The following is a 23,156-nucleotide window of genomic DNA, read 5'->3' on the forward strand; positions in this document are numbered from 1 at the left end:
CGCAGTTGCATGTAGACTGGCTTCCCTGAACACTCTAGAGCTTTAATAATAGGGACCAAAAATGCATAATGAGATTTTATGTATGCAGTGTCGTTGGAAATTGTTGGGTCCTTTAGAAGACCTTAAGCTGAAGTTATACTCACTGTCTCCTCCCGCAATTTAAGAACAATGTTTTTAATGTCTTCCAAATGTTCGCTGTAAAGTTCCAAGGCCCTTAGCCACGTTCCCCAGCGAGTAAGTGTGGGTTCTGGTGGAAGTGATTCATTGGGAAGTGCCTCTCGAAATAACTGGATTCTTCTAGATACTTAATGAAAACCTTTCTGATGGTTGAAACTAGCTTATTTACATGTGGAAATTCGAAGCGTATCGTCGCAGCTACGCGATTCATGGCATGGGCAGGACATGTGATATGGCGCAAGGCTGGGTAAAATACTTTCAACAATTTAACAGCACCTGTCAATGTGGCTGCATCAGTGTAGATCACAAGTACTTTATTTTCATCCAGACTGTTGGGGAAAACTAATTTGAGGTCTTTATTAACAAAGTGAGGAATTATTTCGTAGTTAGTCTTTTTTAGCTCCTTGTTTGCAGATCAGATGAGATTCAGAGCGAGTGTCAGGATAAAGCTTTCAAACAGTCAAATTAGCCACATATAGGCCTTGTCTGTTAGTTGCCTCATCGACAGAGATCCACATGTATGAACCGCTTGTATCTTCCCTTGTCCTGCTTAATGTATTTTCATATAAAGTACCTAAATAGTTCATTCTCAGTGTGGATTCTGATGGAATGCTGCGGTGACAGTATTTCTGTACAAAACTTTTGAATTGAATATTTTCAGCTGCATTGACTGGTAAGTTTGCTACAACAGTGGCTCGACACAGGTCAAGATAAATTCGTTTTTGCTTGTGGCATTTGGTTTAGTTACAAATGTTTGTTTCTAGTTCGATTTATTTTTTAAATTTTCCTGGTGTTTATGCCCTGCAACATGCTGACTTAAATGCGACCTCTGTTGAGACGTACCTAAAAAAAAAAAAAAAGAAATGAAAAATACTTTGTGGAAGTAGTTACGTACGACGTCTACATAGCAAAATTAATCTAAATTGAGGGTTTAGGAACAATATCTTTGCGTTTGTATGTGTCCAGTCCAAGTTAACTCGGGATATACAGTGGCCTCACAGTTCTCTGAGTGGGCGTAGCAGATAAAAGGCTAACATATAACTTACGTCTTCGTTGCATACATTGCAGTGAATAACTCTTCTGTATGTAGAGAAATCAGGAAATTCTTGTAACCACTGACGAATCAGAGATGATTTTGAGCTGGCTATTTCGGCATGCTTGACTTTCCACAAACACACAGTCGCTGTGAAACATTTCAGCACATCCAAGCAGCACGCTGACCGACTGAATGAAGACAGTGCAGGTGTTGTAAACAGACTGTGCCAACAGGGTAGGAAGGTGCCGGAGGCAGATCACAAGGTGCCTCCTTGCCCTGCGGACCCATTTGACGGTTTACAGCGAGCTACAACGCTCCTGGGAGCAGGGCGAGCTGGAACAGCCTGGCTTACACTGTCGTCGTCTGATCCACGGTTGGCGTTCCCACATGCAAACAAACCAGTTATCATTCAATCACTGTTTTCTAAGTAGCTGGGAAGACCAGAAGAGTAGTTTTAGTCATACAGATTTTATTACATTCAGTGGGGTGCAAGCACACGATGTTTGTTAACGAAGGATTAAAGCGTCAGAGAGATATCAGCAGTATCAAAGATTGTCAAGGATAACTTCCTATTGCTCATCACACTGAAAACTGTCGTTTACGACCGCGAAGTGTGAGAGAATTAACGATCCAAAGAAAGGGGTTGTTTCATAGACGCCCTTTTACCACCCTGTGTGGGCTTTTCATGTAGATTCTGAGCGTCGGCGTGTCTGAAATATTCTCCTAGGCAACTCATAAGAAAACTGCGTGATATCAACGCTGGGAGCCGCGGTTCTGACGTCCATCTCGGAGACGTCAAACGATGGTGAAAAGTACGAAATTTGGAACTTTAATCATGGCAACTATTTATTTATAGCTCGTCCAAAAAAGATATGTGTTTCAAAGTTTTACTGACCTTCAAAGTAGTCCCCAACATTGTGTATAATCCGTTGTCAGCTATGTGAAAGTCGTAGGATACTCTTAGCAGTACCAGTTGTGTTGACAGTTCGAGCGGCGTGGTCTATGGCCCGACGAATCTGTAGCTGTTCTGAAGCGAATGCTGTGAAATGTTTCCTTCAGTTTAGAAATCTAGTTGACCTTACAAGGGCTTAAGTCAGGGGAGTGCAGTAAGTGGTATAGCACTTAACAGCCCCATCAGTCGAACAAATCAGTAACAGCTTGCACTGAACGTGCTTGAGCAATGTCCTTCAAAACGATGGTCAGGTCCTGCAGGAAGTGTCATAACTTCTGTCTCTAATCTGGTCATAGGTTGTGTTCCAAATATGAAGTCTCACATGTACCACTGGATGTACCTGCAAAATTATATCATTATAGAGTACATAGTCCAGGAGATACGATGTCGTGAATACTGAGCTGTCTGAAACTGAAACTACACGGCGAAACTCGCTAGAGATACAGGTGAAACATGTGTATGAATATATGTGAAATATATTAAATATCTGTGAAATACATTTGACATCTAACTATCGCGGCAAAGCCACAGGTAAAAAGCTCATTCTTAACCCCTCCAAAGATTTCAACGAAACTCGGTACACATACTAATTACAATCAGGAAAGAAATACTGTGAGGGTAAGAACCAAAAGCTTCCTGTTGGGGTGAGCGTGATAACGTAGAGAGACAAGGGAGGAGAGGGTGAGGTGATGGGCTTACAGTGAAGGTGAAGGATTAGGTGGGCACTGACAGGGGAGAGAAAAATATGGACAGAGAGGAGGGGAGGGGAAATGGACAGAGAGAAGGGATAGATGCAGATGGGCAAAAATGGAAACAGGAGAAGTTGTACAAAGACTTTGGGAGGAAAAGATGGAGAGAAGGTAGAGGAGGAGCTCATCAGACGGCAGGGAGGAAATGGACACAGGGGGAGGAGCAGATTGACAGAGAGGAGGTGGAGAAGGAGATGAAGAGAGAGAGGGGCTGGAGAGAGAGTGGGGTTTAGAGGAGGTGGACAGAGAGAGAGCATGGAGGAGACTGACAGAGATGGGGTGAAGAAGGAGATCAACAGAAATAGGGGGAAGGGGGTGATAGACTAACAGAAGATGAGATTATATACATACACGGGCAATGCCAAGTGCTCAGCTAGTGTATTTGTATTCTACATAGTCCCACCTGGAAATGGGGAAAGGGAACCATAGCTTTCCTCATCTTCTGTACCTTACTTTGCCTTTCGCGAGTTCTGTAAAAGTTCTAGAGGATATAATGTTCAGCTCTGATAAAATTTAAATTTAACGTGCTGTCGACACTGAAGTCATTAGAAACTGGATGCAAGTTCACTTGGGCAAATACAAGTAGGAAAGCAGCCGTAGCCTCATTATGAGACCACCATGCTTTGCGTGAAGCGGGTTACGGAAACCACAGATACCTAGAAAGAACATCCGAACTGGGAATTCAATCTCACTATTCTCAGACGTGAATCCATTGTATTACCCACTATGCAACCTCACTCACTAAATATGCTTTGGAGGCAGTATATCTGAAATAACAGTTCTATAAACTCGATCTACAGTGTTTCACGATGAATTTTCAAAAGGCGCTTTGGAATATATTGCACTCACAGTGACGTGAACAACATCGTGAAAGTGCTGTGTATTGTGTCAGCTAGGTTTTTTTACAGTTATTGGCAAATTAATAGCCTCTCAAGTATCCTTAGGGCATAGGTACTCCATAACTGTAGTTGCATGTAAAAGAGTTTTGTAAATTTTCTAATGTTAGAAGAGTTACTTTGAATGAGTGTGTGCCATTCATCACTCACCACAGAGCTTTTTTTAACGACTTTGTGAGATCTAATCATCAGTTATTGTCCTAAGAGAACATCGTTGCCATCTCCGTTTCCGGTAATACATTCCTTCCCTTTACAAACTGCTGTATTTACTCATACATTAACTGAAATTGTCGCTTGTCTGCGTCTCTTATTTCCCCTCATGGCATCCATCAGTAACTGTATTGATGGTACCAATTTCCCCAAGGATATGTCCTACGCAAATTTCTATTCTTTATAGCACTCCTTTGCGTACCATATCGACATAGTTCATCTTTCCCACTTTTCAGGCATATTTATCCTCTTCTTGAGCATTCACGTTTCTACAGCATACACTAAGACGCCAAAAGTCATGGTATAGCGATATGCACATATACAGATGTAGGTAGTCTAGGGTACACAAGTTGTAAAAGGGCAGTGTATTGGCGAAGTTATCATTTGTACTCAGATGATTTATGTGGATAGGTGTTCGACGTGATTATTGTCGCATGAACTGAATTAACAGACTTTGAACGTGAAATGGTAGTTGGAGTTAGACGCATGGGTCATTCCGATTCGGAAGTCAGTAGAGATTTCAATATTCAGAGGGCCACAGTTTCCAGAGGGTGGTGAGTATACCAAATTTAAGGCATTACATCTCACCACGGACAACGAAATGTCCAATGGCTTCCACTTAACGACCGAGGGCAACGGCGTCTGCGAGGAGTTGTTATCGCTAAGAGACAAGCAACACTGCGTGAAATATCGGCAGAAGTCAATTTGGGACGTAAGACGGACGCATCCAACAGGACTGCGCAGCGAAATCTGCACCTGTAGCGTGCTCGTGACCATAGCACCTGCACCCTAGACGACTGAAAATCGTGGCTTGGTCAGATGAGTCCCGAAATCAGTTGTTAAGACCTGATGGTAGGGTTTGAGTGTGGCTCACATCGAAAGAATCCATGGCCCCAAGTTTTCAACATAGCACATCGGTGGCTTGATAATAGTGTGAGCTGTGTTTGCACGGAATAGACTGGGTGGTCTGGTCCAACTGAACCGATCATTGACTGCAAATGGTTAAGTTCGGCTGCTTGTAGACCATATTCAACCATTCATAGACTTCATGTTCCCAAACAAAAATGGAATTTTTATGGATGTCAATGCGCATTGTTCTGAGCCTCACTTGTTCGCGATTGGTTTGAAGAACATTCTGGACAATTCGAGTGAATGATCTGACTACCCAGACCGCCCGACATGAATCCTATTGAATGTTTATGCGACTTAATCGAGAGCTCAGTTCGTGCACAAAATCATGCACCGACAACACTTTCGCAATTATGGACGGCTAGAGAGGCGTCCTGGCTCAGTATTTCTGCAATGGGCTCCCAACGACTTTTTGAGCCCCCGCCACATGGAGTTGCTGCACTGCGCTGGTCAAAAGGACGTCCGACGCGATTTTCCGAGGTCTCCCATGACTTTTATCACCACAGTGTATAACAAAATACTTGTCATGGAACATTTTATGATTCTGAAAAACGTGGTGTTTTACCACCAAGTGCCGCTGATAAAATTTCTCTATTGGACAACGAGTTTAGTCCACGGACTCTCATCACTTACATAAACCATTTAAAATATCACATTAGGCGATATAAAATGAATGGCGACAGATAATAAAATCGATGAATGCTTGACTGTCATTTATAAAAACGCGCTAGACAGTGCAGTCTGAAGTTATAAATGTCTTATGAACATGATGATGGACCGTGGAGCGAAACTGATTGTTCAAAAGAAATTTTATAAGCAGATCTTTGTGGTAGAACATGGCGCTTTTTAAACATTCAAGAGATGTGGTGCAACCACCTTTTTAAAATTTTCTCAGCCATTTTCTTAGGCTAGGTTGAATGTTGACGCCAAACACACTCGCGCGTATTGTAAACACAAGCATTTTTGATGCAATTAATTTCTTATTTGTTCTTCACTTGTCGATTTTCTGTTGCACTTGCAATATATATTTTTTATACGTTACAGCTTTTCCTCTTTTATACGTTGTTGCAAATATCATTTCTCCTCGTCTCTGCGTAACTTTTCTTTATATTTCATTCTGTAAACATTCTCAGAGTACCACACTGTTTCACCGTTTTCTGAAGTACTTCTTAATTTTTTGCTGAGAGGAGCATACTATTTACAAATATCGACCATCATAATCTCTGAAGTCCATTTTTCATTTCACTGCCTTTCAATGTGCATTTATTGATTACACGTACTATCCACTGAAACGTTTGCGCAATTGGCAAAACGTTGTTTTACACCTTATCCTATTTCGATTAAGAAGAAGTTTTGCCCTCCCACTCCGAGCAACAAATTTCGATTTCAGTACTGTAAATTAATGAGACTTTCGATCTTCCGTTCCGTTCGCATTTACGTTATTATTTATGAGTGAATTCCGATTCAGATTTATCAAAAACCTTGTCCAGATTTATAAAAGACACACATAAGGTCTTCTACTTCTCCATAAGTGTCTATCCTAATCCTTGTGACTGTCCTATCTGATCTCTTGTCCATCTGAATTCATTGAATTCCAATTTTTTCTGAGGTGGACTTTCTTCCGTTTTCTGCTCCATGTATTTGGTTAAGATTCAGAGAATCACCTTTTTCCTTGTATGAAATGAGGCTTTTACCAGTTTTCGAAGTTCTTTTTCGTTGGGCCAGGGATCATCACAGATCTTTGACATAATCTTCCCATTATGTGGGGAATTTTTTTAAGTACCATTCCTTTTGCAACTTTGTTATGAATTTCTACTGTGCATCTTCCACATGTGTTTTGGTTCAATACTTTATTCCTAAAACTCTCCGCCTAATGTCTAGAAAGATGTAATTAACCTTTTAGCCAGTGTCCACAAATTTTAAATATCGTGTGTCAAGAGAACTGCATTACATAGGCTTGAAAGGAAGCTTTTTCGAAAGATGTTCCTTTACACTGGTTTTGAATAAGATCCATTGCCGCCCAGCAGAAACATATTAAATACACTGCTGTTTAATTTTTTATATAGTTTCTTTTCAGCTCGTTGTAAATGAAAGTGACTACTCTACATATTTTGTTATGTATGGATATTCAAAATAAATATACAAATGCAAGCCAACAAAGAATTTATAAACTGTGTTAACAATTCTCTATGTCGTCTTTTCGGTAGCCATGATTATGAAAACAAGGAGGAATATGTGAATGTTGATAATAAGCATCAGGAATCCTACTTATTTTATGTAATAAACTAAAATTTGGCCATTCGTACATACATGTGAAAACACTTGAAACCAGTGAAAAAATGTAAAGTAAATTTGATAACCTGAGTAGTGACTGGATACCGCGAATCCTTTCCCAGCCAAGTCTTTAGCATTTCGTGACGAATCCTTCAGGTACCGTCGCTACCAGCAAATCACTTTTCCTTAATTTTCAGAGGGCTCTCGAATACTGACATTCAAATCGACAAGCAAAGCGAAGTACAAGCCTTTGTACCAAATCTTGCTGTTGTCATCCAGCGATAATAGGCGCGCCAAAATCTTCTTTACAAAAGTATCAGGTCTAGATGCATTATGATATCTACCTGACGAACGTAGTTTCATAACTTCATCACTGACGCAAATGCGGGGGTGTATTTTACCCGCACCTTGCAAAAACTAAGAGAAAGCTACAGTTGTATCAACCCACGAGATGCGTTCTGCACCTACCCACAGACTTCGTAACAAAAATGTCGTTCGAACAGGCTAGAAAGTGTATGTTGCAGTCCCAGGTCTCAACAGATCTCTTGTTCGGAATTCGACCAATGTGGAGAGAGTGGCTGGGAACACTGCGGGTGGGGCAGAGTTGGGGAGAGGGTGAGAAGGAAGGAGAGTGTTGAGGAAACGTCAGAATGTTGGGACTCTGCGATGGCGGAGCAGTGAGTCTGCTTTCAAGCAGAGGCTGACTGCCTGAGGTGCGCTCCAGAATCACGATGTGGTGGGAAGCGGGTAATTGCGCCATGAAACCTCGCACTGTCGCAGCCCCTCCGCCGCTGAACGCAGCAATTTACGCTGAAGGAGAGCTACACTCAGACAGAAGGAGTCTCTTCCAAGCCACGCGCTTTAGGGAGTCCGCAGCCCCCAATGCAATCCCGTCGCCACTTTGACGTGAAGCATAGGGCTATGAAACACACATACAGGATCTACGGAGTGGGGATTTATTAGGTTGAGATGCCAAATACGATTTCTAGTATTTCAGATGTTCGTGGGGATCAGTTACTAGATTTATCATGAATAAAGGGAGCACTGTGTAACACGAAACACTGGAGACATTTAACATTACGTGTTCCTTAAGAATAAGTACTGAGGCCAATGTTATCTCTCTCTCTCTCTCTCTCTCTCTCTCTCTCTCTCTTACACACACACACACACACACACACACACACACACACACAGGCACACAGTTGCAAGCTCACATCAACATAATTTCATTACCTCCCCAGCGCCAGTCCTCAGTTGTGGAAATATCTCCCGAACTATATTCTAAATAACAGATAAATACTTCTGCCTGAGATGTTGGTATATTAGTGGAATAAGATATGAGTTGGAGTGGAAATAGCGTATTTACCTGCGTGCCGGAAGATATAGGCATCGCTTCAGATGTCACGAAAACAAAGTAACCTTTCCTACAGATATGTCAAGAGAAAATTGTCGACGGAATAGAATTTCCTTATTTTTCCAGTTCTAACACCTTGCAAAAACGACCAAGTATCGCAACTCCCGGATTCTCGACTTCTCCTTAAACTTCAATGTTAGATGTTTCCTCTCACTGGTACCAAAGCAAGGAAACAAGCTGAAGATGTGAACAATTAAAATAATTTTGTTCAAGTGTTCAAAATATATGTAGGAGGGGTAGCAAGTTCTTTGAGTTATTGTAATTGACCCAATCCTATAATTATTTTTAATTCAATGAAAAATATTTCTATGTTCTCCGTTGACTAAATCTTGTTTCACTACAGTTCATGGACGGCACGATTATGTTACTGAATGGATATGCCAATCAAGTTGAAATGATAGTTGAGAAGCTTTAATAATGTCCACCCAACAGAAAAGCTCACAGCTGAACACAGAAATAGTGGTGCACTAAACGTTTTATATGTAACTATAATAAAAATCGAAAGTAAACGTACGTTTTCAAATATACAGGAAACTGGCAGTTATTAACATTACTATCAAAGAAAGTGCGCGCATTATGTACATTGTACTTTTAATGAGGTTGTCTAAGCAATAGAATGTTCTTAAAGTGCACCTCTTTGAGCTGTTATTTGTGTCATTAAAAATCGTCCCTCGTTTCACTTTAATTTTGAAAGTCAACTACTGAATGTCAATAAAAATTAGAACCTTCAGTCCATATTCATAAATTTAAGTACTATTAACTTCAGATATATCACGCAAGAGGAAGTAGTATCGTCGTAGCATTTGAGTTTACAGCTGTTTATTCAAAAATGGCTCAAATGGCTCTGAGCACTATGGGACTTAACGTCTGAGGTCATCAGTCCCCTAGACTTAGAACTACTTAAACCTGTCTAACCTAACGACATCACACACATCCATGCCCACGGCAGGATTCGAACCTGTGACCGTAGCAGCAGCGCGGTTCCGGACTGAAAAACCTGGAACCGCTTTTTTATATCTCATTTTGTTCGTTATAGTTCGTTGCAATTGTTCGTGGCGGACGTCCCCTGACGCCCGTTGAAGTTCATTACTGATCCATTCACTCAGTTTTTGTTTTTTTATTACAAGAGCAGCTAACCCTCTGACCGAACACGGTGAGCCACAGTGCCGGAGCTCGGACTAAGCAGCTGGCGCTGTTTATTCATTTATGCATCGTAAGTAGTGGCGAAATGCAGGAGAATATTTGTTTTGTAATACAATGAGGTACAACTGCGCTTCCAGTACGCTTTTAGAAGTAATACTTTTGCCGAGAAAATGGTAGTACGTAGAAAGTGTCAGGGAATATCCCTCTTTAGGAGAATTATGTTTAGCTAACAGATAGTCCTAGAGCAGTCAAGAAAATAGTAATAGCCTTAAAATGCATTTCAAACTATGTTTCAATTAGAAACGTGACTGCAAATATTATATCGCTTTTGTCATTAGCAGGGATAGTTTATAAGTAAAGGCAGTTAAAGAGTGAAGAGGAAGGAATTTGTCGCTAACTAAAGAAACAAGGTGAGTCTGTAAGTACGAAAGACACTCCAGCCTCCGGTCTACTTGCCGCGAAATAACTCGTATAGTGTGTCTCAACAATATGCGTCTCCGCCAACGCTGTGTAGCAGTACATGTCTAGATGTAGTAAGCGAGCGGCAGTTCTTGGTTTCGACGCGCCTCTGTCATGTATTCAGTTAAACTGCTGCCATGCTATATTCGGATCTAGCAACTCATGTTGAGTTCAAGAGAATCTTATACCCTTATCGCAGCAAAATAATGGCAAGTTACGATAAAGATCATGGTGGTGGATAACGATCACACAACCTCCTCTCAAACGTAGACGACAAAGTTTCAATATTATTGAGACTTGGTGATTTTGGTGGTCAGGGCAGATGCCAAAATTCATTCTTGTGCTCACAAAACAAGTCGTGGACGAAGCGAGCTGTGCGAGGAGGAACCCTGCCGTGTTGTTACACAGCATCACCATTGAGGAACAAACGTTATGCCATGGGATGGATCAGTCAAAATGGTCACACTATCCTTGACAATAATGTGACTTCCCAAGTAACCATGGAGCCCATGGAATAGCACGATATTGCGGCCCAGCTCATTACCGAAACACCATCATGTTTCACTCTTTGGACGTAATATCAGGCAGAAGTTGGAAACAGTGTGAAACAAGGCTCATCCCACCTAATTACAATCTTCCATTGCCCCATAGTCCACGTTTTATTACTTCGGCACGACGTTTGCTACGGCCATTTGCATTTCTGACAAGTGCTTTGGAATTCCAGCTCACCCTCCAATTCCTTTCTTCGAGAGCTCAGTTTTTGTTGATATTTTGCTGATAGAGTTCGCGAGTGTGACATTCAGTTATGCAGTGGCTTTTTTAACTGTTGTTTTCTTTTTCATCACAATTCGCTTCAGTGACCGTCTGCCACTATCACTCAACACTCACTGTCGGTTCTAGGCGCTACAGTCTGGAACCGAGCGACCGCTACGGTCGCAGGTTCGAATCCTGCCTCGGGCATGGCTGTGTGATGTCCTTAAGTTAGTTAGGTTTAAGTAGTTCTAAGTTCTAGGGGACTGATGACCTCAGAAGTTAAGTCCCATAGTGCTCAGAGCCATTTTTGAACTCACTTTCGACGTATTGAGATTTAGTGGATGATGTTTTTTCGCTTTTTCCTGGATGTGGTATGAACTTTCGAGACGGTGCCTCCTTAAATACCGAACGCTTCACCTACCTCCATTACAGTAGCACCCACCATCCGAGCACCAACAATTTGCCCAGGTTCTAATTAAACTTCGTCGGAACAGGCCTTGGAAGGCCCAAGGGTACCGACCGGCCGCCGTATCATCCTCAGCCCACAGGCGTCACTGGATGCAGATTTGGAAGGGTATGTGGTCAGCACACCGCTCTCCCGGCCGTATGTCGGTTTACGAGACCGCAGCAGCTACTGCTCAGTCAAGTAGCTCCTCAGTTTGCCTTATAAGGGCTTAGTGCCCCTCGCTTGCCAATAGCGCTCAGCAGAACGCATGGTCACCCATTCAATTGCTGACCCAGGCCAACAGCGCTTAACTTCGGTGATCTGATGGGAACCGGTGTTACCACTGTAGCAAGGCCATTTGCATCTAATTCACTTAGCTCCAATTAATGCACTAAAAACTACACAGATCTCTGTTCTGACCACGACAGACACTTGCAACATATTGAGGATATAGCACGGGTGACATTCATGGTCAAATACAACAGTGCAACCTGCAGGCTTGGCTAGCATCTACATTTATGCTCAAGCATGCATTTCTCGAGGTATTTCCATGTCTTTGTCTGACTGCTATTATTTATAATTGGAAGGAGTTCAAGTAGCGCAGCAGTTTAGCGCTATGTCTGTCTGGGGTTTCATAGCACAACAGAAACAGTACTACCTGGAGTACTTTGTGCGAAGATGGATTAAGACTGATCACATTAAACTCACTCTGATATGTTCCGTGGCTAAAAGGCCGTCGTGTAGAAGAATATCAGAAAAGGTCACAACTCTGGTGTGATTGTCGATCACGATGACCTCCCTGCTCTGGTGCAAGGCACTCCGTAAAGGAGGAACCACCGTTACGATAATACTAAAATTACATGACATTAATACTTCTTCAATAGAAAATGAAATCGACATTTCGTAATGAAGTGGAACGTGTCACTTTAACATAAGCATCATAAGCTACTCGTTTCTGTGTCAGAGGCAGATTTAACCCAGAATTGTGAAGATCATCCTTTCTTCTATTGTTGTAGCTACGCACTTCGCAATTATTTTTGAACTGGGATGGCTTACTAATAATAAATTTCATACGTGAATATTCGTATTTCGAAGTTACTATGAATATCTCGAGTTCCTGAAATAAATGTTTGCAGGTTGATCTTGTGTGGGCCCCTGCTATTATTCTGATTACACGCTTCTGAGCAATGAATACTTTTTCTCTTAATAATTAATTACCCCAAAACATTATATCATATTAAAGCTGTGAAAATAGGCATCGTAGACTAATTTACTGATATGTTTATCACCAAAATTTGCAATAACCCTAATATCGTAAGTAGGTGAAGCTAACCATTTTAGCAGGGCATCAATGTATTTCTTTCAATTCAGTTTCTCATCAATGCACACACACAGCAATTTAGAAAATTCTGCCTTAGCAACAGACTTCTGTTCAGTGTCTATATTTGCCAATGGTGTTATGCCATTTACTGTACAGAACTGCATATACCGCGATATCTCAAAATTTAGTGATAGTCTACTTGCAGAGAACCATTTAATAACTTTCTGAAAGACATCATTCACAATTTCCTCAGCTAGTTCTTGTTTGCTGGGCGCGATTTCTATACTTTTACGATCAGCAAAAAGAATTAACTTTGCATCTTTATGACTATGGAGTGGAAAGTCATTAATATATATTAAGAACAATAAAGGACCCAACGCTGAACCCTGTTGGACACCATTCTTGATACCTCCCCAGTTAGAGGATTTTGCGCGATTTTTCCGGACTGTCTGTATTGTTAATTTCAACTTTCTGCGTTTTTACAGTTAAATATGAATTTAAAAAAGTTTGTGCACAGTCCCACTCATACCACAGTGCTTATGCTTACCTAGAATAATTTCATGATTCACAGAGTCAAAAGCCTTTTAGAGATCACAAAATATTCCAGTGGGTGCTGTTTGGTTATTCAGAGCATTTAGTATTTGATGTTTGGTTATTCAGTGCATTTAAGATTTGATGTTTGGTTATTTAGAGCATTTAATATTTCATCAGTGAAAGCATAATAGCATTTTCTGTTCAAAAGCCTTCCTGAAAACCAAACTGACACTTTGTTAGTATTTCATTTTTACAAATATGTGATGCTGCTCTTGAATATTTGAAAAATTTTGGATAATGCTGTCAGAAATGAGCTTGGGTGTTAGTTGTTAGCATCACACATATTCCCTTTTTCATAAAATTGTTTAACACTAGCATATTTCAGTATATCTGGAAAAATGCCGTGTTTTAGTAAGCCACTACATATGTGGCTGCAAATCCTACTTATCTATTGGGAACAAGCTGTAAGTACTCTGTTGGAAATGCCATCAGTTCCATTTGAGCTTTTACTTTTGAGCGAATTTATTATTTTCCTAATTTCAGTAGACTTCTGACTTCTCGCTAGCAAACTTTTCATTGCGTTTGATAGCAATACAGTCTTCCTGTGCTCTCAGTTGTCCTGTTTCCCTTTTAACAATTTTCCAAATTGTTTTAATTTTATTATCAGAGGTGCTAATCTCAGACATAATACACATACTTCTGGACTTTTTAATAACTTTACTGAATACAGTTCAACAGTTTTTGTAATATTTCATGGTTTCTGGATCAACACTCCTTCTAGCAAAAAGATACATCTTCCTTTTCTGTTTGCAATATATTTGTATCCCTTTAAGAACCATGACTTTTTAGATGGTTTCTTACAATTATGTCGCACTATTTTCTTAGGAAAACTGTTTTCAAATGTACTCACAAAGGTATCATGAAATAGGTTAAATTTTAAATTAGCATCAGGTTCCTTGTACATCTCATTCCAGTCTAACTGTTGCAAGCATTCCCTAAAAGTTACTATTGATAAATCGTCAAATAAACGCCCTACTTTGGAGGGTTGTTTTGCATTACTGTATCGAGCTATATCATACAATGTAATTAGCTGTGCGTCACGACCAGACAGACTATTCATAAGTGGAAAAGATTTTATCTCATTACATTTATCTTATTCCATAAAAACATTATCTATCAGTGTGCTTAGGAAAACCAGTAACTGACGTCAAATTGAAAGAACTAGTTAATACTTGAAGGTCAAGCTTTCTATCGGACTCTTTCAAAAATCTACACTGAAATCCCCACGTACAGTAATTTGCTTCCCCCTGTCTGACAGATGGCTCAATAAATAATCCAGGTTTTTCAAAAACAGATTGAAATTTACCAATGTGGATCTATACACAGCTACAATTATAAAAGTAACAATATGTAGTTTTAGCTCACGCGCACATGCTTATATATGTTGCTCTACACAACATTTTTTACTTTCTAAATTTTTCACACTGTTATAAATTTTAATAGATAGGAAACTCCTCTTCTCCCCATAGTGTCTTTACTTACATGTGCTGAAAGCTTATATCAACCTACGTTTACCTTTTCCATAACTGTGACTATATTATGTTTGAGAGGTGTAGTACATCTATTCCACCCTTAGTTTCTAAATCTTCTGAACAAACAAGAAGCTGATCTACTTTGTTTTTTAATTCTCTGATATTCTGATGCAATATCCTAACATTTTTCACTGTGATTTTATGGGAATCTAGTGACACAAAAACATTATTTTTCAGTGTACTTTTACGAGAATCTTCTGATGTTTTAACATCTCTAGCACCTGCCTGTCTGAGCTTCTAATTAAGCGTCGTTTCATTCAATGTTCAATCGCTGGCCACTGAACTTAGCTTAAAAAAGAGGTACCCCCCATGATTTCAATGCCCACCCTTAGAGATTTTACAATCATCCCAACCAACTTACCCTTTCCTTTCCTAGTGAGATTCAGTACATGCCTTGTGAGGTCCCACACAAAAATAGCATCAACAGGAACCAAACCTATGCCTGGCAAAGTAGCCGCCCGAAGTAGCTACTGTAACTCCATACTGATCCTCCTGACTTAGATGCTCATTTGGGATAGATCATGCAAAATGAAAGCAGGAACGAAGCCAACATTTGTATGGTTCGTTGAAAATGCTATTTTTACCAGGTAATACTCAATATTGTAGTCCTGATCCCTATCAATACTGTTTCCCACTCCACCCACTATCACAACATGATCCTGCTTTTTAAAACCATTGCACAATGATCATACGTCCTCTATCACTTGGCTAAGACATGCACTGGGCTTGAAAAAGCTTGTGGCCTGGTACCTGTCATCCAATTTTTTCTGAAAATGTGGACCATACCTCTTCCATGGCTACTACCTAACAACAGAACTTTCCTCCCACGTTTTTTTAACAGTTGGTTCCCTGGCGAAACCCGGTTGAGTATTAACTACATTTACATCTACCTGAGCCTCCTCGTTAGTTAACTGAGGTAGCAAAGCAAATCTATGTACGTGCCAATTATGAAATTGTCAGATCGGCTTACTGTTCTTTTTATGTGGCCCTTGTTCGTTGCTACTATTTCCCACATATATTCACCCTTCTCCCTCATTGACCTCTTCAGTTCCTCTCTAGCACTATCCATTTCCGCCTTAAGGAATCTAATCTTCCCTTCTTATTCAGCCATTTTTCTACCTCGTGAATATACTCCTCAACACTGTGGAAGGGACTCATTTACTTCCCCAGTTATCGTGCAACTACATTCCCCCTAATGTAACCGTCTGTCACAGCAGCTGCATAGAACCCCAGAACTAACTTTCATACAGCAGCTGACACACTTCCCGCTCATGATTGCTTACAATATTTTTACAAAATTTATCTAGGCAATAACAGTAATATTCTATGAACTACTTATCATAAGAGTCGCTAAAGTTATGTGGAACACTAACATGTGTGTATACCATTAATATAGTAACGTAATGCACTTAAAATAACATTAAAACTCAAAACTTGTATATCCAAAAAAATGAGGCCTAAGATCACTTGTGCGCGGTACAGACTTTACACGTTCTGCAAAGAAATGAAAGATAGAACTTAAAACCTTAAATTCTCCGAGTAGTTACGGCACTCATTAATAAACGATCACAACGCCCATATAGTACTAGGGACAGAAAGTTGGCTGAAACCAGACGTAAACAGTAACGAAATCCTAAACTCAGATTGGAATGTATACCGCAGAGACAGGCTGAACAGTGAAGGGGGAGGCGTGTTTATAGCGGTAAGAAGTGCAATAGTATCGAAGGAAATTGACGGAGATCCGAAATGTGAAATGATTTGGGTGAAGGTCGCGGTTAAAGCAGGCTCAGACATGGTAATTGGATGTCTCTATAGGCCCCCTGGCTCAGCAGCTGTTGTGGCTGAGCACCTGAAGGATAATTTGGAAAATATTTCGAGTAGATTTCCCCACCATGTTATAGTTCTGGGTGGAGATTTTAATTTGCCGGATATAGACTGGGAGACTCAGACGTTCATAACGGGTGGCAGGGACAAAGAATCCAGTGAAATTTTTTTAAGTGCTTTATCTGAAAACTACCTTGAGCAGTTAAACAGAGAACCGACTCGTGGCGATAACATATTAGACCTTCTGGTGACAAACAGACCCGAACTATTTGAAAAAGTTAACGCAGAACAGGGAATCAGTGATCATAAAGCGGTTACGGCATCGATGATTTCAGCCGTAAATAGGAATATTAAAAAGGGTAGGAAGATTTTTCTGTTTAGAAAAAGTGACAAAAAGCAGATTTCAGAGTACCTGTTGGCTCAACACAAAAGTTTTGTCTCAAGTACTGATAGTGTTGAGGATCAGTGGACAAAGTTCAAAACCATCGTACAATATGCGTTAGATGAGTATGTGCCAAGCAAGATCATAAGAGACGGAAAAGAGCCACCGTGGTTCAACAACCGAGTTAGAAAACTGCTGCGGAAGCAAAGGGAACTTCACAGCAAACATAAACATAGCGAAAGCCTTGCAGACAAACAAAAATTACGCGAAGCGAAATGTAGTGTGAAGAGAGCTATGCGAGAGGCGTTCAATGAATTCGAAAGTAAAATTCTATGTACTGACTTGGCAGAAAATCCTAAGAAATTTTGGTCTTATGTCAAAGCGGTAGGTGGATCAAAACAAAATGTCCAGACACTCTGTGACCAAAATGGTACTGAAACAGAAGATGACAGACTAAAGGCCGAGATACTAAATGTCTTTTTCCAAAGTTGTTTCACAGAGGAAGATTGCACTGTAGTTCCTTCTCTAGATTGTCGCACAGATGACAAAATGGTAGATATCGAAATAGACGACAGAGGGATAGAGAAACAATTAAAATCGCTCGAAAGAGGAAAGGCCTCTGGACCTGATGGGATACCAGTTCAATTTTACACAGAGTACGCGAAGGAACTTGCCCCCCTTCTTGCAGCGGTGTACCGTAGGTCTCTAGAAGAGCGTAGCGTTCTAAAGGATTGGAAAAGGGCACAGGTCATCCCCGTTTTCAAGAAGGGACGTCGAACAGATGTGCAGAACTATAGACCTATATCTCTAACGTCGATCAGTTGTAGAATTTTGGAACACGTATTGTGTTCGAGTATAATGACTTTTCTGGAGACTAGAAATCTACTCTGTAGAAATCAGCATGGGTTTCGAAAAAGACGGTCATGTGAAACCCAGCTCGCGCTATTCGTCCACGAGACTCAGAGAGCCATAGACACGGGTTCACAGGTAGATGCCGTATTTCTTGACTTCCGCAAGGCGTTCGATACAGTTCCCCACAATCGTTTATTGAACAAAGTAAGAGCATATGGACTATCAGACCAATTGTGTGATTGGATTGAGGAGTTCCTAGATAACAGGACGCAGCATGTTATTCTCAATGGAGAGAAGTCTTCCGAAGTAAGAGTAATTTCAGGTTTGCCGCAGGGGAGTGTCATAGGACCGTTGCTATTCACAATATACATAAATGACCTGGTGGATGACATCGGAAGTTCACTGAGGCTTTTTGCAGATGATGCTGTGGTGTATCGAGAGGTTGTAACAATGGAAAATTGTACTGAAATGCAGGAGGATCTGCAGCGAATTGACGCATGGTGAAGGGAATGGCAACTGAATCTCAATGTAGACAAGTGTAATGTGCTGCGAATACACAGAAAGATAGATCCTTTATCATTTAGCTACAAAATAGCAGGTCAGCAACTGTGCAGTTAATACCATAAATTATCTGGGAGTACGCATTAGGAGTGATTTAAAATGGAATGATCATATAATGTTGATTGTCGGTAAAGCAGATGCCAGACTGAGATTCATTGGAAGAATCCTAAGGAAATGCAATCCGAAAACAAAGGAAGTAGGTTACAGTACGCTTGTTCGCCCACTGCTTGATTACTGCTCAGCAGTGTGGGATCCGTACCAGATAGGGTTGATACAAGACATAGAGAAGATCCAACGGAGAGCAGCGCGCTTCGTTACAGGATCATTTAGTAATCGCGAAAGCGTTACGGAGATGATAGATAAACTCCAGTGGAAGACTCTGCAGGAGAGACGCTCAGTAGCTCGGTACGGGCTTTTGTCAAAGTTTCGAGAACATACCTTCACCGAAGAGTCAAGCAGTATATTGCTCCCTCCTACGTATATCTCGCGAAGAGACCATGAGGATAAAATCAGAGAGATTAGAGCCCACACAGAGGCATACCGACAATACGAGACTGGAATAGAAGGGAGAACCGATAGAGGTACTGAAGGTACCCTCCGCCACACACCGTCAGGTGGCTTGCGGAGTATGGATGTAGATGTATGTAATGAAAACAACCTAAACTGAATTTGAAAGCAGGTCGCAGGAAACAACGATTAAAATCCGAGAATCATAACCACACTATTTTGCAAAATTAAAAATGAACCACGGAGCAAGGGCATAAGAGAAGTTTAGTAGAAGAAAAACTCAAATTAAACATAAAATATGTAGCAGTGATTCATAAAATTCAGGTTTCTGCAACCATTGTGTGGCGCTGCCGTAAAACGTAAGTGAAGGTATGTTACAAAGGGACACTGAAATCCAAATTCGCTTGATCGGAAATATATAAAGTGATATGTACTTAGGACAGGCGGAAGTTCAAAAACGAAGAGGTGATGTTGGCAATATTGCTGTTCTACTTTGATCAGTGACGTCACTGGACAGACCTGTAAGGTAGATAGAGGACAGGGTTAACGAAGGCAACGAATTTGTCACTAAAAATATATATTTTAAATGACTACTACAACGTACTCACCAGCACACTATCCTCAGAGTTCTAGCAAGTGAATGATATATGAAGTGTGTGAGCAATGTAATGCTCATTGATTATGCAGCGTCCACGGGACGGCCACACACCTACCGCATTATCCTGAAAACTGATCTGTTAACGCCTAACAATTATCAGTTGCAAGCAGGATTACAGCCAGTTGTGGAAATAATGTTCTGAACACCAGCTGGTTATCGTTTTGAAATAAAATGTTTATTAAACCTTAATTTAATATCAAAAGACAGATAAAGTCAATAATCAGATTACGAAAGTGCTGAGTCAGGCACAACACGAAGTTATTTGATTAATCTACAAATTCAAACACAATGCAGCTCGAAGTTAGAATTCTCGAAGCTGACAGTAGGAAACTTTTCTTAGTGTCTGAATTGGTTACCCGAAAAATTTCAGTCACTTTACTCGCGACCGACCCGTCGATCATCAACACATACGTCTGACCTCATTGTTGTCTCTATGCTAATCGTCTTAGTCAGTTTGGCCGCCGCCCTCAAAGAGACACGATCTGTCGTTGCGAAAATCACTTATTGCTACTACACATATAACACACGAACCAAGATTAAAATTTCACCAACTTTCCTGTGGTAACATTAGATTTTTGCTAGGGTCCTAGGTTTTATTGTTATTTACATTTCCCTCAGTGAGATAGTTAACTTACCTCAATTTGATCATATTTGTTGTTCAAAGCCGGACGCTGTGGCCAAGTGGTTCTAGACGCTGCTGTTACGGTTGCAGGTTCGAATACTTCCTGGGGCATGGATGTGTGATGTCCTTAGGTTAGCTAGGTTTAAGTAGTTCTAAGTCTTGGGGACTGATGACCTCAGATGTTAAGTCCCATAGTGCTTAGAGCCATTTGAACCAATTTTGTTGTTAAAAATCATCAAACTTACACGTTTACAGATAGCTATTGTCATTTTATGTCTCGCGCTGCGCCTAGATTTATTGACTTATACTCTGTATTTCACTAAAATGTGTTTTTTTTTTTTAATCTCTGAATTAAGATTGATGCTCATAAATAACTGTAAATTACATTATTAAAATTTACGAAACTGCATATCGGTAGCACTGTTCAGGTTTTATCTGTGGACAATCGACCTTTAAAATTGCTTACGGTGTTTAGAAGGTATTAATTTTGAGAGCTAACGGGTATATTGACATCTAACATCTTCAATGTGTTATATTCCATTCTTTCTACCACGTGGGTGTTTAGATGCAGCTTATCGTCTAGTTTGTATCTGTCATTTGGAGTAATTACCTATTTTGCAACTTTATCAGTTTCTATTTTACATATTTTGTGGCCACGAAATGGTTTTGCGTCCTCTGACTCCGCGTCATGCCGGCACCTCGCACCACAAGCTGCCAGCAACGGTCATGCACTTGTACAGAACTCCCATTAACCTCGGCTTACTTCGTAGCGCTCTTTTTTTCCAGTTGTAGAGGCCCAAGTGTCCGCTAGGCCCAAGTGTCCGCTACACTAGAAGACAGCTATCTGCACGCGAGCTATGCTCGCCTCTGTCACGACTCGACTGCACGGCCTCACCTGTCGAATTAACGCGCGTTCAGCCGCGCCTACCCGTCATGCCTCTCGGTATGGTAACTAACTGTTCTGCAGCGTAGCCCGAAGTCTGGTTTATCATGCAAGGGCGTTGTTTGGTTGTGCGTTAGCGCATACAACCAATATGTAATGACAATAACCCTAAGTAGCAAATTCCATCGTTGTATTAATGTCCTCTCTATGACTCAAACTTTCCTCGTTGTGGCCTGATATTTTCTAGTTTTTAATATGTTAAACCGCGCGTTACTTCTTTCCTTCAACTGACTGACTGGTCATGTGCAAAGAGGATGTATGTCTCAAACCTGACTTCACTAGCACGTGGAATGAGCATATGCACTCTTAATCATAAATATTTTTTCACTAAGACCAAGCTCCTATCAGCAACTCGCATCAATTAAAGCAAGTACACACTAATGAGTTAAGGGTGAAGCCCATACTAAACTGCACTAAGTCAAACGTGAAAGTATTAGAATAAAACAGACTGCGTCTATAATGATCCTGGGAACATGGAATGCGAATTCATTTCATTTCTGACCAACAGGAATATCTGTTAGATCTAATGACCTGATAGATAAATTCATGCGATGCAAATTTGCCTCGATTAATTCAATCCAGATAGTGGCTCAATGGATGTATCGGCGACTCTGTTCTACCACAGCTGCATCGCTAGGCTGTAATATGCTTACGTCTTAGCTAAAATGCGTGTGTACATGTATCACGAATACAGCGTTAAATAAACGAAAATTGTTGATATTATGGAAATAGGTACACTGGAAGTCTGTCACCAAAATTTCGTCAAAAATTATCGTCTATTTTCAAGACGTATGTTCAAGGAGAAGCATTGTTATACTAGAACTCCCACGGAAATGAATATAAGAAAACTCAAACTCGTATGTTCAGCAGATAAATGCATTCATTAATCTAACACACACGTGTTTAGCGACCTATATCGAGACATATTTGAACTGATGGTTCACACATTTAGTCCGACAAAACATAAAACAGGGGTTACACAAGTAAAACTACAAATGAAATAGTTATCGGATAAGGTAAGACTCTCTGCATCACATGGGCTTTGTCACAGAATCGCTGTAGGCCAAAAACTGCGAGGATCTGATCACATTTGCACAGTTTCCGATAGTATAATCACAAGAAATACAATGAAATGGTGGATTATTAAATTAGCACGTGAATGTGGGTGCTGACTTTACTTCAGGTTTTACTATTCTGATGCAATACATTACCAATAGCAGCGCGTTAGGGAAAACAATGCAATGAAAACACACACGCCATGAGATGGGGGTGAGTGTGAAAATCGTCATTTACACTCGGATTTCAACCAATGAAATCACTTCAACTCATGTGCAAAATGCGAAACAAGTTGATTTCTGTTCAACGAGTTACGCCATTGAATATAATTGATGAACATCTGAGACCATGTACTGAAGACTTAAAGCGGCTACTTGCGACGATCTGCAACGGAAACCGGATGGAAATTCTCTGACATCACGTCATATGAAACACAGCAGAGCAAAACGAAATTCTACCGATGTTTTGGTGCTACGAAGACTCCCTTAGTGCCTTCGTGCAACAGACTTCGTAAAAATATAGAGAACAACATATCCGTAGCATGCATATATGCACATTCAGAGTTGACTGCTAGTGATATGGGTATATGAGTTGTAAGATTCATCTGCTGCAAGGCAATGCACGTAAGCATAGTAGACTCTGTGAGTTTGAAAGTTACGGAAGACACAGCTGTATTCCAGTGTTAGTTACAAAAACATCCCTGCCCAAAACTCAGACGTCTCTACAGCAGTCCCAGTAGTTTGATAGTGAAACTGCGCACACGTTGATGACATAGCTGCTCTACTGGTTACGTTGCGCTAACAGATTTTATCCATGTCGACTTCGTCATCGTTCAAAGCTGATGCACTCTATCGCATTATTTACTTCCTCAGCAATGACATATGCAC

At 40.6% G+C, this 23,156-nt stretch overlaps 1 pseudogene; it reads right to left on the reverse strand.

Annotated features, from left to right (window-relative positions):
- Window positions 1-11,661: 11,661 nt before the first annotated feature.
- LOC126186090 (5S ribosomal RNA) lies at window positions 11,662-11,779 on the reverse strand (annotated as a pseudogene).
- Window positions 11,780-23,156: the final 11,377 nt, after the last annotated feature.

Source organism: Schistocerca cancellata, chromosome 4 (genome assembly GCF_023864275.1).
Source record: "Schistocerca cancellata isolate TAMUIC-IGC-003103 chromosome 4, iqSchCanc2.1, whole genome shotgun sequence".
Lineage (NCBI taxonomy): Eukaryota > Metazoa > Arthropoda > Insecta > Orthoptera > Acrididae > Schistocerca > Schistocerca cancellata.